General features: G+C 45.7%; 1 pseudogene; it reads right to left on the bottom strand.

Annotated features, from left to right (window-relative positions):
• Positions 1 to 5,476: 5,476 nt before the first annotated feature.
• Positions 5,477 to 17,844, bottom strand: LOC123076235 (uncharacterized; annotated as a pseudogene).
• Positions 17,845 to 18,344: the final 500 nt, after the last annotated feature.

The raw sequence follows: 18,344 nt of genomic DNA, 5'->3' as shown, positions 1-18,344 counted from the left end.
TTACTTTCCCTAGCAGCCTCACATGGTCTTCTCTTTCATCAAATGGATGTGAAGACTTCTTTCCTAAATGGAGAGTTGGATGAGGAAATTTACATGGAACAACCAGATGGGTTTGTAGTAGATGGTTAGGAAGGAAAAGTTTGCAAGTTGCTGAAGTCTTTGTATGGACTTAAGCAAGCACCCAAATAGTGGCATGAGAAATTTGAAAGAACTTTAACAGCTGCAGGCTTTGTTGTAAACGAAGCTGATAAATGTGTGTACTATCGCCATGGTGGGGGCGAGGGAGTTATCCTTTGCTTCTATGTTGATGACATACTGATTTTCGGAACAAATCTGAATGTTATTAAGGAGGTCAAGGATTTTCTATCTCGTTGTTTTGAGATGAAGGATTTAGGAGTGGCTGATGTCATTCTGAACATCAAGTTGTTGAGAGACGATGATGGTGGGATTACATTGCTTCAATCTCACTATGTGGAAAAGATCTTGAGTCGCTTTGGCTATAGTGACTGCAAGCCCTCTCCAACACCATATGATGCGAGTGTGTTGCTTCGAAAGAATCAAAGAATTGCTAGAGATCAATTGAAATATTCTCATATTATTGGCTCGTTTATGTACTTAGCCAGTGCTACAAGACCTGACATCTCTTTTGCTATTAGCAAACTGAGTCGGTTTGTCTCAAAACCAGGAGATGTGCATTGGAAAGCTCTACAGAGAGTTTTGCGTTATTTGAAAGGCACTGCGAATTGTGGAATTCACTACACTGGGTACCCAAAGGTACTGGAAGGGTATAGTGACTCAAACTGGATCTCAGATGCCGATGAGATAAAGGCCATGAGTGGTTATGTATTCACTCATGGAGGTGGCGCTATTTCTTGGAAGTCTTGCAAGCAAACCATCTTAACGAGGTCAACAATGGAAGCAGAACTCACAGCACTAGATACAGCTACGGTCGAAGCAGATTGGCTTCGTCGGCTCTTGAATGACTTGTCGGTTGTTGAGAAACCTGTACCGGGTATCCTTATGAACTGCGACAATCAAACTGTGATCACGAAAGTGAGTAGCTCAAAGGATAACATGAAGTCGTCAAGGCACGTTCAGAGAAGGTTAAAGTCTGTCAGGAAAATGAGAAACTTCGGAGTTATTGCATTGGATTATATCCAAACATCTAAAAATCTGGCAGATCCTTTTATTAAGGGTATATCACGTAATGTGATAGATAATGCATCAAGGGAGATGGGTATGAGACCCACAATATGAGTTGTTCACAGTGGTAACCTAGTCTATGTGATTGGAGATCCCGTGAATTAGATGTGAAAGACAAATTGTTGATCAACTGAGAGGAGAGTATCCTTACTATAAACAATACCACTCCATGAAGATGCAATACTCTCCTAATCTGCATGGCAGGTTGATGTACATCTTAATGTGTTCTAAGTGGCTCATTGAAGCAGAGATGTTGTCCTGCAGAACATCTTTTGAAGAATGCACATATATGAGTCTGATTGTTAAATGTCGCAATCTATGAGAGTAGGGTTCTCTCTAGTAAACTCATAAAAGGTCTCGGAGTATGACGCATAAGCTCCACCCACGGGGAAGACCCACGGTAGCCACGTATCGGTCAAGGCTTTTTGTGAAGCTAGATTCGCAGAAAACTTGCAGTTCAAGGCCCAGTCCATTGTTCAAGTTGCTTACTAGTGTAGCATAGTGTTCTAGGTGGAAGTTCAACTTAACAGTCTCCACTGCAGCACCGGTATATAAAATAGTGTTTTGGAACCAAAGGCAAATTTCTGTGTGCCTCTAGGATCTGCTAGGGGATTGCTGGAATTTAGTCTATTTTGGGACAGCCCAATAACTATTTCAGAAATTCCTAAATAAATCCTAGAGGCCCACTTAGCCCATTCGTGCAAGGCAAGGGATACTAGTAAAGTTTAGTCCCACATTGCTAGTTTAGTGGGAGTTGGACCTCCTTATAAGGGAGGATCTTTTCCCACTTGTACGAGCATGAGAACAAGAGGTACATCCAAGCGCGCTCCTCCTCCACCGCCTACCTCGCCACGCCACGCCACGCCTCATCACGACGCGCCGCACCGCGGGAATGAGCCGAGCCGATGTCTAAATTTTTGCCAAGGTCACTCGGGAGCTGGAAAGTTTTTGTTGTAGTGGATATTGAATATGAACGCTGCACCCTTCGGATGCTGCCTGTTTGTTTCGTCTCCCGCGTTCCCTTCAGCTCCTGGTGCAGCCTCTCACCTCCTCCTCTTGCGCCTATAAAAGGAAGGTCGCTCCTCTCAGAGAGACGCACCAGAACTTCTTCTTCCTCTTGCCACAAGTTCCTGAGCACTGTGCTGCTGCTACGTCCTTCCCCATCCCGGCATGCGGCATGCACCGCAGGTCGGGACAGTAGGCCTATGAAACCGCACCTCTTTGAGTCCTGTACGGGAGAAGGGTGATAAGGTTTTTGAGGAGCGCTTCACGCGACTACTGACTTCTTCGTCACGGACGCCCTGGACTCCGACGACGACTTCTTCCCCGACATCGACAACCTCGTCGACGACATGGCTGGCAAGGACACCGACCTCAAGTCCAGCGCTTCTGCTGCTGTTGTCCCGTATGTGTTCTTCCTCTTACTGTTAGAGGCCCTGCTACAGTTCCTTGTTCTAGTGTTTGCCCTAGATATGTTAGGCTCTATCTTATATATGCAACTTGCTATACTGTCTACTCTAGATATGTTTAATTACCGTTCATATATGAAGATGTTGTTTACCTTCTCTTTGTCAAATCGCATGACTTATTTTATCACTGCTATACTAGTCATGCTTTATCTAGTATTTCTGTTAATAAAATCATTCGGTAAATTGCTCATATTTCCAATAGTTACCACCAGCAAACTGAAAGAAGTTAGTGCCATTTAAGTTTATGAACCATCAGACCATGAAGTATGTGTGGCCAGGAATTGGACTGAATGAATTCATGCATACCTTCTTCGCGTAATGGTTCCAAGTGTGTGCTTGCGTCCATGAGCTATGGAGCTATATAGACTACAACAAGCATAATCTGAGGGGAGATTAAGCTAATCCGTTGACGCGACGAATGGAGGGGATTGAGCCCGCGCGGTAGCAACATGCGAACATCCCGATCTCTCCACCAGGGGTGAGAGTGACGAGCTGGAGGAGCTCATGGTAGAGCAAAGTAGGAGATCCTAGGCTGGAAAGAATCCCACTCGGGCTTCGGACATCGGGACGGCGACGTTGTCAATGGCTTCCTCCTACCACCGGTTGAACGTGCTCACGCTGTCCGCAGACATGACACCCACATCACGTCCTCCCTCATTTGGTCAGCCTGTGTGAAGACCCCGACGGCCAGGACAACGTCGAGCCTGTAAAACAGGGTCTAGTATACTGTACTTGTACACGTATGTAATTATAATTGTGATCATCTATATAATGAGACGTGAGGCTGGATGTCAACCACCCACACAAAACCCTAAACCCTACGTTTAACATGGTATCAGCCAGGTTCGGGCCGCCGCCGCAAGCCCTACGCGCCGCTGCCTGATCCTCCCGCCGCTGCCGCGCGCTGCCCCCCTCCGCGCCGCCACCGTGCATCCTATCGCCGTTGCCGCGCAAGTCCATCCACGGCGCCGCCCCGTCTCTTTTCGCCGCTGCCGCGCGAGTCCACCCGGGCCGCAGCTGCGAGCTCCTACGCCGCCGCCGCACGACGTCCTCCTCCGCGCTGTCGCTGCGATGTCGTCCTCCATTACGCCCGTCGCCCAAACTGCGGGCGCCCTCGTCTTGTCCCCCGTCGCCATGATCCCCGCCGCGCTCACCATCCCGACGATCTACGTCCGCCTCGGCCACCACAACTTCATGCTATAGGGGGCATCACCAGCACTGTTCTTGCCGGTGCCAACCTCCACGGACACCTCGATGGCACCAAGGCGGCACCGGACAAAACGCTCGTTGTCGGTACCGGCGACGCTGCTACCAACATCGCCAACCCGGAGTACCACCAATGGTGGGTTCAAGATCAGTGGGTCAAGGGGCTTCTTCTCACCTCCATGGATGAGGATATTGCATGCCAACTCATTGGCTGCGAGTCAGCGCATGCGGTGTGGACGGCCGTCGCCGCCATGTTCGGCGCTCAGAGTCGCACCAATGTCCGCCACATCCGGCGTCAACTGCAGTCGCTGAGGAAGGACGAGCTGTCCGCCATGGAATACATGCACAAGATGAAGGCCCTGGCCGACACTATGGCCGCCGCCGGCTCCCCGATCCGCGATGATGAACTTATCGATCACATCCTGACCGGCCTCGGCTCCGCCTACAACTCCACCGCCGCCTCCTTGGGCGTGAGTAACGCACCCATGCCCTACTCCAGCTTTTACTCACTGGTTCTGTCATTCGAGGCGCTGCAGGCACAGCAGAGTGCGGTAGAGGGGTGGTCTCCCTCCGTGAACGTTGTGACTCGTTCGGGTTCGTACGGCGCGGGGGACGCGCGCCCTACTCCGATCCCTATCCCTCCCAAGGGGGGCGGCTGATGGACACGGCCAGCCGGGGTAGGGTCGCCAGGGTGGTAATGGCTGCAACACTGGCGGCCGTGACCGCAACGTTGGTTATGTCGGCAATGGCCGGAAAGGTGGAGGGGGCAACACCGGCAACAACGGCGGAGGAGGTGGTTGTCGCAACACTCGCTGGCGTCCCCGGTGCCAAATTTGCAAGAACTGGGGTCATGAAGCCGACGACTGTCGCAAGCGCTATGATCAGGATCACTACTCCCGCTCCGCCAACTCGGCCTCCACCAACACCGTCGATCTTCCTTCGGTGCTGGATACTGGGGCTACGGATCACTTGACTAATGATCTTTAGTGCCTCCAGGTTCACGAGCGCTATGACGGCAACGATCAGGTTCAGGTGGCCAATGGTGCAGGTTTGTCTATTTCACACATTGGTCATTTGCGTTTACCCGGTTCATCTCTTAAACTGTGTAACATCCTTCATGTTCCACACATCAGCCAGCATCTTCTCTCTGCTTATCGTCTTCTTTGTGATAATGACGTGTTCGTTGAATTTCACCGTCATTTTTTCTTTGTTAAGGACAAAGCAACTAGGCGTGTCAACCTTCACGGTAGAAGTTACGGGGGGGTCTATCCGACCCCCTTCGCCCGTGCGTCATCTTCATCGTCTCGCCGTGCCTCCTCCGGTGTTAGAGTTTCATCATCGCAATGGCAACAGCGTCTTGGTCATCCTACAAATAATGTGGTCACTTCTATTGTTCGGAGTCATGAACTTCCGTGTTCTAGTTCAAATAATTCATCGTTAGTTTGTGATGTCTGTCAGCGTGCTAAGAGTCATCAACTGCCTTATTCTACTTTGTCTCATGTCACTACTGTACCTCTCGAATTAATACATACAGATGTTTGGGGTCCCGCTATTGCTTCGTCGGGAGGGTACAAGTATTATGTCAGCTTTATTGATGACTACACGCGCTTCACCTGGATTTATTTGCTCAAACACAAGTCTGATGTTGAGCAAGTTTTCTACAACTTTCAGGCTCATGTCGAACGCCTTCTGGATTATAAAATCAAGGCCGTTCAGTCCGATTGGGGTGGTGAATACCACAAACTCCATCGCTATTTTCAACACACGGGCATCTCTGAAAGTGCGTTACATCGACTAGAGGGGGGGTGAATAGGCGATCTTTATGAATTCTTCACTGAGGAATTTGGGGGTGAGGAAATTCCTTTGCGAAGAACTACTTGCAGCAGAATAAGTACTCAAGAGTAAGCATAGCAGAACATAGGCATGGTCATCATGATGAAATGAAGACAAACACAGAGTACAGAAAGCGTAAACACAGGATAGCACAGATGAAGACAATCAGACTGAAGAAATTGAACTGAGGAAATTGAGAAAGTCTTCAGTCAAAGTCTTCAAACACAGATATGAACAAGTGCACAACACAGTTATGAGGAAATGAAAGAGTTGAGGAAATAGACCAGTTGGCTTGGTGAAGACAATGATTTGGTAGACCAGTTCCAACTGATGTCTCAGTTATACGTCTGGTTAGGGCGGCTAGGTATTTAAACCTGAGGACACACAGTCCTGAACACGCAGTCCAGGACACTTAGTCCTCACCGTATTCCCCTTGAGCTAAGGTCACACAGACCTCCCCCAATCACTCATGGTAAGTCTTCAGGTGACTTCCGAACTTTCACAAACTCGGTCACTCGGCGATCCACAATTCCTCTTGGATGCTCTAGACCATGACACCTAACCGTCTAGAAGAAGCACGGTCTTCAAAGGTAACAAGCGTCAGATACACGCAGGATCAATCTCTTCAGTGATGCTCAATCACTTTGGGTTTGTAGGTGTTTGGGTTTGGGTTTTTCCTCACTTGATGATTTTCGCTCAAAGTCCTCGGAGGATGGGATGCTCTCAAATGACAAGTGTAAGTTTCTATCGGAGCAGCCAACCAGCTAGTGGTTGTAGGGGGTGGCTATTTATAGCCTAGGGAGCAGCCCGACATGATAAGACATAAATGCCCTTCAATGATATGACCGTTAGGTGGGTAGATATTTTAGGACAGCTGGCGCATAGCACAGCAACGGTCGGAAATTTGAGTATCAAATTCCTCAGGGCTATCATGTTCCTCATTGTGTAGGCAATCCGCACTGGCGAATTCCTAACTCCTCAGTCAGAACAAATTCCTCAGAGACCAGAAGAACTTCGTCTCTGTCACTGAAGAATATGACTGAACTGTATGAGATTTCCAATGGCTTCACTCGAAGGGATTGGTAGGTGTAGGATTTTGAGTTGAGCATCACATGGAAATTTTTCCTTAGTATTTCCTCGACCCCCTTTAACAGTACGGTGTTTCCTATGACTCAAGAAAGAGAAAATGAAACTACGAAAACAAAAGTCTTCACGCTTCATGTTCCTCAAATGAATACCAAGTCTTCAAGGTCACACCAATTTCTTCACTTTCAAAGTCTTCAGAAATCCAAAGTCTTCAGTCGAAGAACTTCATTTTTAGGGGTCGACTTTCTCTGTAAATATCAAACTCCTCATAGACTTATAGACCTGTGTACACTCATAAACACATTAGTCCCTTAACCTATAAGTCTTCAATACACCAAAATCACTAAGGGGCACTAGATGCACTTACAATCTCCCCCTTTTTGGTGATTGATGACAATATAGGTTAAGTTTTCAACGGGGATAAACATATGAAGTGTAAATACTGATATTGAGGAATTTGATTGCAAGATATAGAAGAACTCCCCCTGAAGATGTGCATAGTGAGGAATTTGCTTTTGAAGCAATGCACACTTGAAGAGTTGAATCATGGAGATCTCCCCCTATATCTTGTAATTCATACACGCATTTGACATAATATATGAAGAATTTGAAATGCATGATGAAATATGGTGACTGATGTAATTCAGCATGCGTGCAATAACATTAACGAGGAATAAGCATGCAGAAGAAACAACAAAAGTATCAGGCCACCATAGAGTTTTAAGTTTACAACTCGGTCCAACAAAGTCATCAGAAGAACGAGAGTTGTAACTTAGAAAAAAACGCCCATATAAGATAGACCCGCTTGAAGACTAACTCAAATTTCTCCCCCTTTGTCATCGAATGACCAAAAGGTTCGAAAATGAGGACTAACGCCCCTGAAGAATATCAAGTTGATGAAGGAGCGCCAGCGTTGTTGGGGTCGTTTGTTGATGTAGGGCCTGCCGCAGTGTCGTCCAAGTCTTCATGCTCGTCGGTGTCACGCGATGAAGAATAGGAGCTGGCCACCAAGGACGGAACCTTGACCTTCTTGTATTTCTTCGGTGGAGGTGCAGACCAGTCAAAGTCCTCCTTGAGACCCATGTTCTTCAGATCTTCTGTGCTATAAATGTGAGACAGAACAGCCCAGGTACGGTTGAAGGTTTCATGGAGGTAGTAATGGTTTTTCTTCACTGCATTGTGGGTAGCAGTCATGTTGTGAAGAATTGAACCAAACTGACGCTTGACCCATTTGTGATTGCGATCAACCTTCTGGTGAAGACTGAGGAGAAGCTCACGGTCAGTCATCACCCTGGGAGCTGTGCCTTGAGGATTTGGCTTGGTTGCGTTGGCGGCAGAGTCATGGGTGGCAGAGTCATCATTGGTGGAGTAGGATGCAGCCTTGCGAAATTGACCATCCAATGGACGAATGCCTTCATCAATAACAGCAGTAGCCTTGCCCTTTTCATCAGCTGAGGAAAATGTCCGTTTGAGGACTTCAATCGGGGGCAAGTAGCTGCAATGGTTCAGTGTATCAGCTTTGTAGTTGAGTGAAGACCTTGTTCTGATGAATCTCATAATCCACGGAGCATAAGGCTTCAACTCAAAAGGTGACATTGCGACATTGGCCAGAGTCCTCATGAAGAAATCATGGAAGTTGACGGGAACGCCATGAATGATATTGAAAAGCAGATTCTTCATGATGCCAACGACTTCTTCTTCATTCGAGTCGTGGCCGTTGATAGGACTCAATGTCTTCGTCAGAATGCGATAGACAGTCCGAGGCACATATAACAATTCCTTCACAAGGAATTTAGTTCTTGGGGCCTGACCTGGCTTCAATGGCTTCATCAGCACTTGCATATAGTGATCTGTAAGCTCAGGTTCACTGTAGACGCAACGAGCAGCTTCAAGGGGAGGACTGAGAGGCAAAGCACGAAGCAATTCAGTAGCTGGTGCCTTGTAGTGAGTATTTTCAGACATCCAGTCCAGCACCCATGAATTCACATCTTCAGAGTCTCCGGTGATGTGCAGAGTTGCATAAAATTGAAGAATGAGCTCTTCATTCCAATCACATATATCAGTGCAGAAATTTAACAGCCTAGCGTCGTGAAGAACACTGAGGACTGGCACGAAGCACGGCAGAGATTCCATATCCACGTGAGGAATGTGCTCATGATCGAAGACTTTGTCTTTGTTGAACAGCACTGAGGAATAAAAATTTGCCTGGCTGGCAGTCCAGAAACACCTCTTCCTAATGCGAGCAGAGTCATAGGGGTTGTAATCCGTGAAGAATACGTGCTCGCCGAAGAAATCATTAGCCTTGAATTTTTGCTTCCTTGAGAATGGATCCTTTGGTTTGGGCAGAGGAGTGTCAGTCAGTTGCATTACAACCTCAGGAATCGCAATCTCAGGTTCTCCAGGCTGAGGAATTTCTGGTTCTTCTTTAGTGATAGCCTGGGTCTTCAATTCTTCATTTTTATTTTCTTCAGCACTAGTGGCTGGAATTTCTTCATGAACAGATGCAGAGGGTTGATTTTCTTCAGAGCCCATTTGAACAGTTTGTGCAGGGGACTGAGGGATTTGCTGTAAAGGTGTGAACAGTGGAGAGTTGGGGTGCTGACTTTCCCAAAAGTCATCATTCAGCACTAGTGTGGTACAGCCAATGTCCACATTTTCATCTTCCATTTCTTCAACGCCGGCCTCTTCAGCAGTAAACTGAGGCATAGGCGAGGAAACAGCTGGAGTTGAAGGGATTTCATCCACTTCAATTTCTTCATCCATCTGCTCTGACAAAGCAGCATAAGGATTTTCTTCATCAGATCCGCTAGGGATCACATATTCTTCATCAAAAGGAACAAGGTCCTTTGATGGCATGGTTGAGATCGGAACAACATCAATGGGGTTTGCAACTGAGCTGGTCAATTTTTTCATCTTCTTCGGAGCTGAAGAAGCTGATGCTTTCCTTTTCTTCACTGGTGCATGTTCTGCAGCCTTTGTCTTCTTCACATCTGATGCAGATGGAAGGATTGAAGTTGAGGTAGGCGCAGGAGGAGCAGAGGAATGTGGTTGATTTTCTTCAGGCACAACTGATGCAGTTGCCCTGACTTCTTCATTTTCTTCAGGCGCACCACTAGTGGATGCCCTGGCTATTTCATCAGCGGCTGGAATGCAGTCATCAGCCCTGGAACTCACATTTTCTTCGGCAGCCTGAATGTCATCAGCGGTGCTGGCATGTTCTTCAGTTGGCTGAGCAGATTCTTCAGCCTAAGGAATTTCTTGTTGTGATGGGGCTGCAACATTTGAGGTGAACTTCTCAGTCAGTTTAACAAACCTGGCCTTGGCTCCTTTCCAATCAGCATAGTAAGCATTGAAATCATCGCTAAGGACTTTGATTTCAGACTGGATCTTCACAAGTTCATCAGTTGTCATAGAGACAACGTTGTTCTTCAGGAATTTCTCCTTCCTGTACTGCGCTTTCTTGATCTGCCTGGCCTTCTCAAATTTCCATTTCTCTTCTTGGATGAAGGTAGTCAGCATATGATTTTGGCCAGGAGTCAGCTTGAATTCAGGCATAGGAGTGTTTGGGTCCTTGTGCCAGAGATCAATGTAATCGAGGATCAACTTTGGATCCAAAAGCAGAGGCACATTTGTGCCCTTGGCTCTAGCGGCCCTGACTTGCCTATCTCTGATGATTTCAGCAAGTTCTTCATCATCAGCTTCGTCTTCTTCAGACGGCACTTGGAAGGCGACCTGCTTCTTGTGAGGACTTGGGCGAGAACCTCGTCCAACAGTGGTATTTGTCTTCAGCAGAGAAGGTCCTGTTGAAGAATTTGGAGCAGCTGAGGAACTAGCTGAAGCTCCTGAGGCAATAGAGATGCCTGTAGTCCTTTGGCACGTGGCAAGATGCACAGGTGCTGAGGATTTGGTCGGAGCAGCTGAGGACTTATGCGGAGGAGCTGAGGATTTTGGAAGAGCAGGAGCAGCGTGAGGAATTGGCCGTGAGGGCATTGAGGATTCTGGCCGTGAGGGCATTGCTGAGGAACTTGGCCTTGAGGGCATTGAAGGTGAAGCACTTGGCTTACGCGCAGGCTTCTTTGCCATGGATTTCTTTGGCTTGACAGAGACCTCAGCGGAAGCAGCAGCAGCAGAGTCTTCATTGAATTTCCTCACTGCTTCTCTGGCTTGTCTAGCCAGCTTGGCCTGGCGCTTGGCCCATTCATCAGGATAATCCTCACCATGCTTGAGGCTGGTGAGATCAGCTTCTTGGCCAGGTGCCAACGGAGGTCTTGGGCATGGAGGATTGAGTGCGAATTTCTTCATGTACTTGGGAGTCACATACCTGTACTCCCTCCACTCTCTTGCCCATCTCCTCTCTATCTTTTGAATGCGCACCTTGCGCTGATTTTTATCTTCCTCAGGGGTGTGCAGTACCCATCATAGATGTCCTCAGGGATTTCAAATGCAGTGTTGACCTCAGGCCTCTTTCCTCCTTTCTGTGGCTTCTTTCCATCAGCCATTTTCTTCAGATGAGGAATTTGAACAATTGAATTCTCTGAAGAAGTATGCAACTTTTCTTCGAGGAACGCTGCAAATGAGTTAAGTTGATGAGAACCTAGAGATTCAGCAGCGGACATGAGTACCTGTGAACAGAGTATAGTTGCGAGGAATTTGGAGAGGTCATATGCGTTCTCAGAAGGTTTTTCAAAAAGAACAAGTTTGAGGAATTTGACCAGATGAGTCTTGAAGAATTTCACTAAGCGTTCTTTGTCTTAGGTTCCAGAGTTGTATAGATCGAAGATCCACACAATTGAGGAATCTTGAAGAAAAATTATTGCTTAGAGAAACGAATCAAGAACAGATGACATGTGAGGTGTTTAGTGTGTGAACAATTTGAAGAATAAACACCTTTGAAGATTTTGTAGAAATCATTTGAATCAAAGAGGGCAGTAAAAGTAACTTTTAATTACCCTGAACGAAGAACACGACGAACTGGGATGTGGAGATGTGAAGTTCGTCAGTGCAGATCTTCCACGCCCTAACTTGGCGGAGGAAGACAGCTACGGCGGCGGCGGAGTGAAGAAATCCGCGGCCGGCGCGAGTACGGCGGCGACGAGGTCCAGGCAGTGAAGCTCTTCCTCACCGGTGACGATAAAGTAGCGGCGGCGCTAGGGTTTGAGCAGCTCGAGCTGGAGAGAGGTCGAGCGGAGTAAAGGAAGTGAGGAAGGGGAGAGGGGGTATTTATAGCCACGGTGAAAAACTGTTCGCCCGAAGATTTTGGACAAACGTGCCCCTGACCCTTCTCATTCGCTTGACATGTGTCACCCACATACTAAGAAGTGGAGATCGTGTTAGATCGTGGGTGAATAGATAAGTATTTCGTGGGATGCGGAATGGTTTGAGCGGCAAAACCGAAAATTTTGGATAAGATAAGTTTTAACGTTCCGTTCACAAATTCTTCAGCTAACAAGGATACAGTGAAGATTTTGAACGAGTTTCAAATAGAACGCACATGACGAATTTGTGAATAGATTGGGTTGAGTATAGCATAGAGGGGGAAGGGTCCGATCACATTCACTTAGCAGAAAAAGCAACTTGAAGAATTAGCCATAAGTGAATGTTGTAGAGGACATAAACTCATATATATACATATATATATAGCCAATGAAGAAAAACGACGGAAACAGTGAAGACAATGCAAGTTGAAGAAATGAACAACTGAGGAATTTCAAAACTGAGGAAAAACTCAAATTGAAGATTTTCAACTTTTGGTGGTGGCGTGACCCACCGTATAAGAATGATGATTTCAGACACCGCGTACAATTGTCGTAGGGTTCTGAGAATCAAATTCTTCGTTAATTTCTTCACACTTAGAGTGTTATTCTTCATTGATTGAAGAAAAACGTTTCTTCATGTGTTGCACATCTAAGTCATCAATTTTGCATAAGTGTTAGGATGAGTGTCCTTTTCAAAGAACATTCGAAGATTCTAAGATATTTAGCTCACACCGCAACTTGCTAAATCTCTTCTCATCCAAGGGCTTTGTGAAGATATCGGCTAGCTGTTCTTCAGTCTTCACATGCTCAATAGAAATGTCGCCCTTCAACACATGATCGCGAAGAAAATGATGACGAATCTGAATGTGCTTTGTCTTCGAGTGCTGAACTGGGTTGTGAGCAATCTTGATGCCACTCTCATTGTCACAGAAGAGAGGCACATTCTTCACGTTGACGCCGTAGTCCTTGAGAGTTTGCTTCATCCACAGCAATTGAGCACAGCAAGAACCAGCAGCAATGTACTCAGCTTCAGCAGTAGACAGTGATACGCAGTTCTGTTTCTTCGAGGACCAACAGACCAAAGATACTTGTGGTCCACACGATTACCAGCATAGTCAGAGTCAGAATATCCAATGAGATCAAAAGCCGAGCCCTTGGGGTACCATAATCCAAGTGTTGGTGTGTGAGCTAGATACCGAAGAATATGCTTCACAGCCTTATGGTGTGATTCCTTCGGTGTAGCTTGAAATCGGGCACACATGCAAACACTAAGCATAATATCTGGCCTAGATGCACATAAATACAATAAAGAACCAATCATGGAGCGGTATACCTTTTGATCGAAGTCAATACCATTTTCACCAGTGCACAAATGGCCATTTGTGGGCATCGGAATTTTGACGCCTTTGCAATCTTCCATGCCGAATTTCCTCAGTACATCCTTGAGGTATTTCCCCTGAGATATGAATATGCCATTGCGCTGCTGACGAATTTGAAGATCTAAGAAGAATTTCAATTCTCCCATCATAGAAATTTGATATTCTTCACTCATCATATAGGCAAATTCATCACTATAACGTTGGTCAGTACAGCCAAAGATAATATCATCAACATATATTTGGCACACAAACAATTCACCATCATAAGATTTAGTGAAAAGAGTAGGGTCGAGTGAACCGGGTTTGAAGCCTTTCTTCATGAGGAATTCCTTCAAAGTATCATACCATGCCCGAGGGGCCTGCTTGAGGCCATAGAGGGCCTTATTGAGTCTGAAGACTTTGTCAGGATGCTTTGGATCTTCAAAACCTGGGGGTTGAGCAACATATACTTCTTCCTCAAGCTTACCATTGAGGAATGCACTTTTCACATCCATTTGATATAAAGTGATATCATGATGGTTAGCATAAGCAAGTAATATGCGAATAGCTTCAAGTCTAGCAACAGGTGCAAAAGTTTCATCGAAATCAATTCCTTCAACCTGTGTGTAGCCTTGAGCTACAAGCCGTGCCTTATTCCTCACCACAAGGCCATTTTCATCTTGCTTGTTGCGGTAGATCCACTTTGTGCCAATGATATTGTGCTTGCGAGGATCTGGACGTTTAACCAGTTCCCAGACGTTGTTGAGCTCGAATTGATGTAATTCTTCTTGCATGGCCTGAATCCACTCAGGCTCCAGAAATGCTTCATCTACCTTAGTGGGCTCTGTGATAGAGACAAAAGCATAGTGCCCACAAAAGTTAGATAAATGTGAAGCTTTTGAGCGTGTGAGAGGACCTGGTGCTTCAATGTCATCGATGATCTTTTCAACTTGCACTTCTTTTGCAACGCGAGGATGAGCTGGTTGTCGTCGAGGAATTTGATCAGCATTTTCTTCAGCCATTTTTCTTCAGGTGCATTAGCTCGACGTTCTTCACGTTCTGGAATGAATTCTTCAGCAGATTCTTCGGTAGGAATGACATCCTCAGTAGCCTTGAACTTGATAGTTTCCTCAGGTGCTGGTTCATCTATCACAGAGGGTAGGTGCTCTCTTTGCGAGCCATTAGTTTCATCGAACCGCACATCTACAGTTTCAACAACCTTGTGAAGAACGTTGTTGAAGACTCTGTAGGTGTGCGAGTCCTTTCCGTAACCAAGCATAAAACCTTCATGTGCTTTCGGTGCAAATTTAGCATTGTGATGAGGATCTCTAATCCAACATTTAGCACCGAAGACTTTGAAATAACTCACATTGGGTTTCTTGTCAGTGAGGAGTTCATAGGCAGTCTTCTTGAAGAATTTGTGAAGATATACCCTGTTGATGATGTGGCACGCAGTATAAATTGCCTCAATCCAGAAGTGACGAGGCGTCTTGTACTCATCAAGCATAGTGCGAGCCATCTCAACAAGAGTTCTGTTCTTGCGCTCCACGACGCCATTCTGCTGAGGAGTGTAAGGAGCAGATAACTCATGAGTAATACCAAGTTCATCAAGATAGTCATCAAGACCAGAATTCTTGAACTCAGTTCCATTGTCACTTCTGATGTGCTTGATTTTCACACCGAAGTTGGTTGAAGCCCTCGAGGAAAATCGTTTGAAGACTTCCTGCACTTCATGTTTGTAAGTGACAATATGTACCCAAGTGTAACGAGAGTAATCATCAACAATAACAAAGCCATAGAGAGATGCATCATTTGTGACTGCTGAGTAATGGTTAGGACCGAAGAGATCCATATGAAGCAATTCAAATGGTCGAGTAGTGGTCATGATAGTCTTTGCTGGATGCTTAGCCTTGGTCATCTTTCCAGCTTCACAGGCTCCGCATAAGTGATCCTTGAGGAATTTGACATTCTCAATGCCAATGACGTGCTTCTTCTTCGCAAGCGTGTGCAAATTCCTCATGCCTGCATGACCAAGTCGTCGATGCCATAGCCAGCCTTCTGAAGCTTTTGCAAGTAGGCACACGGCTGGTTGCGGTCCTGTAGAGAAATCAACAATATACAAGTCTCCTCTCCTAAAGCCTTCGAAGACTTTGGAATTGTCAGCTTCCATAACCACAACACAACGATACTTGCCAAAGACAACAACCATATCAAGATCACAAAGCATTGAGACAGACATAAGGTTGTATCCTAAGGACTCGACAAGCATGACTTTGTCCATGTGTCGATCCTTTGTGATCGCAACCTTACCTAGACCCAATACCTGACTTTTGCCTTTGTCAGCGAAGATGATATGCTTCAGATGCGATGGTGATAAGGGAGCATCCATCAATAGATTCTTGTCACCAGTCATGTGATTTGTACATCCACTATCGAGGACCCACTCAGTGGCTTTGGGTTGATCATCCTGCAGATGAATTAGTGCAGCTTACGAACTTCATATACTTCATCAGTGAAGAATATGACATCACAATTCATCAGACCAATTTCATCAAGCAATGCAACAGTTAAAACAGTATGAGGACGTGAGAAATGAAAGTTCATTTCTTCATGATTAGCCTGCGTCCTTTCAGGCACTTTTCAGGTCTCCAGCAAATTCTTCAGACGTTTGAGCACGTCTGGAGACCTGACCCTGCATAAGAGATTAGTCTTTTTCTTCACCACCCACATCTGAAGGGGTGGCAAAGAGTTCATCACTCTGCGAGCTCCATACGAGAAAGGTGGCATAGAAGCCAATCCATTTCGTTTCACATAAGAGGAGTTAGGGTAAGCATATGAATAAGCAGAGAAATTCTTCGAGGACTTATGAACATAATGATTAGAAGAATAATGCTCATATTCATAGCCCTTAGCTCTTCCCTGCGAAACAGAGTTGTTAGCACGATGATGTTCATATGAGGACTTTGATCCTTTTGAGGAATATGATCCACGTGAGGAATTCGATCCGTATGAGGACTTGGATCCATATGAAGAATTTGGTCCATATGAAGAATTTGATCTGGGGTTCCTATTCTTCACAGGTGGTGTCATGAGGACATTCACCTGAAGACTTTCAAGGCACCTTTTGGGAACCCAGATTTTCTTCATAGGAGAACCGTTCCTGCAGTTAGTGCCAACATATCTAGCAAATACTTCACCATTCTGATTTTTAAACAGTTTATAGTTGGAGTCAAATGACTCATCAGAAGAATGAGAAGATTCACATGTAAAGCCAGATAAATTAGATGGATCAACTGGAGGTCCCTTTGCAGCAACCCATGAGGTTTTGGGGTACTGCTCAGGCTTCCAATATGTACCATCAGCATTGAGTTTCCTCTCAAAGGCAATACCCTCTTTCCTAGGGTTCCTGTTGAGGATCTGCTTTTTAAGCACATCACAAAGAGTCTGATGCCCTTTGAGGCTTTTGTACATGCCTGTCATGTACAATTCCTTCAGCCCTGCATCGTCAGTGATACTAGCAATGTCCTCAGATGAGGAATTAGTGATAGCAGAGACAGTTGAAGAATTTGTAGCATTAGAAGCATTTGAACATTCAGGTGAAGAATTAGCAGATTCACGTTCAATGCATTTCAAACATGGAGGAACAAATTCTTCCTGAGCAGCGCTGATTTGTTGAGCAAGTAATGAATCGCGCTCCTTCTGAAGATCTTCATAACTCACTCTTAGCTTCTCAAGATCTTGCTTTCTTTGAAGAAATTCATAAGAAAGCTTCTCATGATCAGATAAGAGAGTGTTATGATGACCTTGAAGGTTGTCAAACCTAGACTGAAGTCTCTGAAGATTTTCAGTCAAGGTTTTAGTGCGATCCATTTCTTCACCCAACATATCATCACTTTTATCTAGCATGTTTTGAACCTTTTCCAAGGCCTTTTGTTGTTTAGTGGCAATACAAACAAGCTTGGTATAGCTAGGTCCAAAATCATCATCAGATTCATCATCACTAGACTCGGATGAGGAACATTCGGTTACCTTGGCACCTTTTGCCATGAGGCATGGTGCAGAAGATGATGGTTCAGGTTCGAAAGTCATCGTTTTGAGTGATTCCTTGAAATCCTCAAACCAGGGATCATGACAAGTTCGATGACCTTCATAGACGTCAGAGATTCGGTCCCAGATAAGCTTCGCATTGCAAAGATGCATAATGCGCCTGAATTCATCTCTGGATAGGCAGGAACAGATGATATCCTTCGCCATGATGTCAAGTCGAGTGTACTTGCGAATATCATCAGTGTCCGCCATCTTGCATAGATCGGTAAGACCAATCTCAGTGACGGTCCACAGCTCGCTGTTCAGTGCCATGCGGTGCTTCCTCATCATGGCCTTCCACTTGGGATAATCATGACCGTCAAAGATGGGGCATGTCACTTTCTTCATACCTGCGGTCGACATAACTAAAACTCCAGGCGGTTAAACCAAAATCACACAGAACAAGGGAGTACCTTGCTCCGATACCAATTGAAAGTGCGTTATATCGACTAGAGGGGGGTGAATAGGCGATTTTTATGAATTCTTCACTAAGGAATTTGCGGGTGAGGAAATTCCTTAGCGAAGAACTACTTGCAGCGGAATAAGTACTCAAGAGTAAGCATAGCAGAACATAGGCATGGTCATCATGACGAAATGAAGACAAACACAGAGTACAGAAAGCGTAAACACATGATAGCACAGGATGAAGACAAACAGACTGAAGAAATTGAACTGAGGAAATTGAGAAAGTCTTCAGTCAAAGTCTTCAAACACAGATATGAACAAGTGCACAACACAGTTATGAGGAAATGAAAGAGTTGAGGAAATAGAACCAGTTGGCTTGGTGAAGACAATGATTTGGTAGACCAGTTCCAACTGCTGTCTCAGTTGTACATCTGGTTAGGGCG

Source organism: Triticum aestivum, chromosome 3D (genome assembly GCF_018294505.1).
Source record: "Triticum aestivum cultivar Chinese Spring chromosome 3D, IWGSC CS RefSeq v2.1, whole genome shotgun sequence".
NCBI lineage: Eukaryota > Viridiplantae > Streptophyta > Magnoliopsida > Poales > Poaceae > Triticum > Triticum aestivum.
This window is presented reverse-complemented; position numbering and strand designations above follow the sequence as displayed.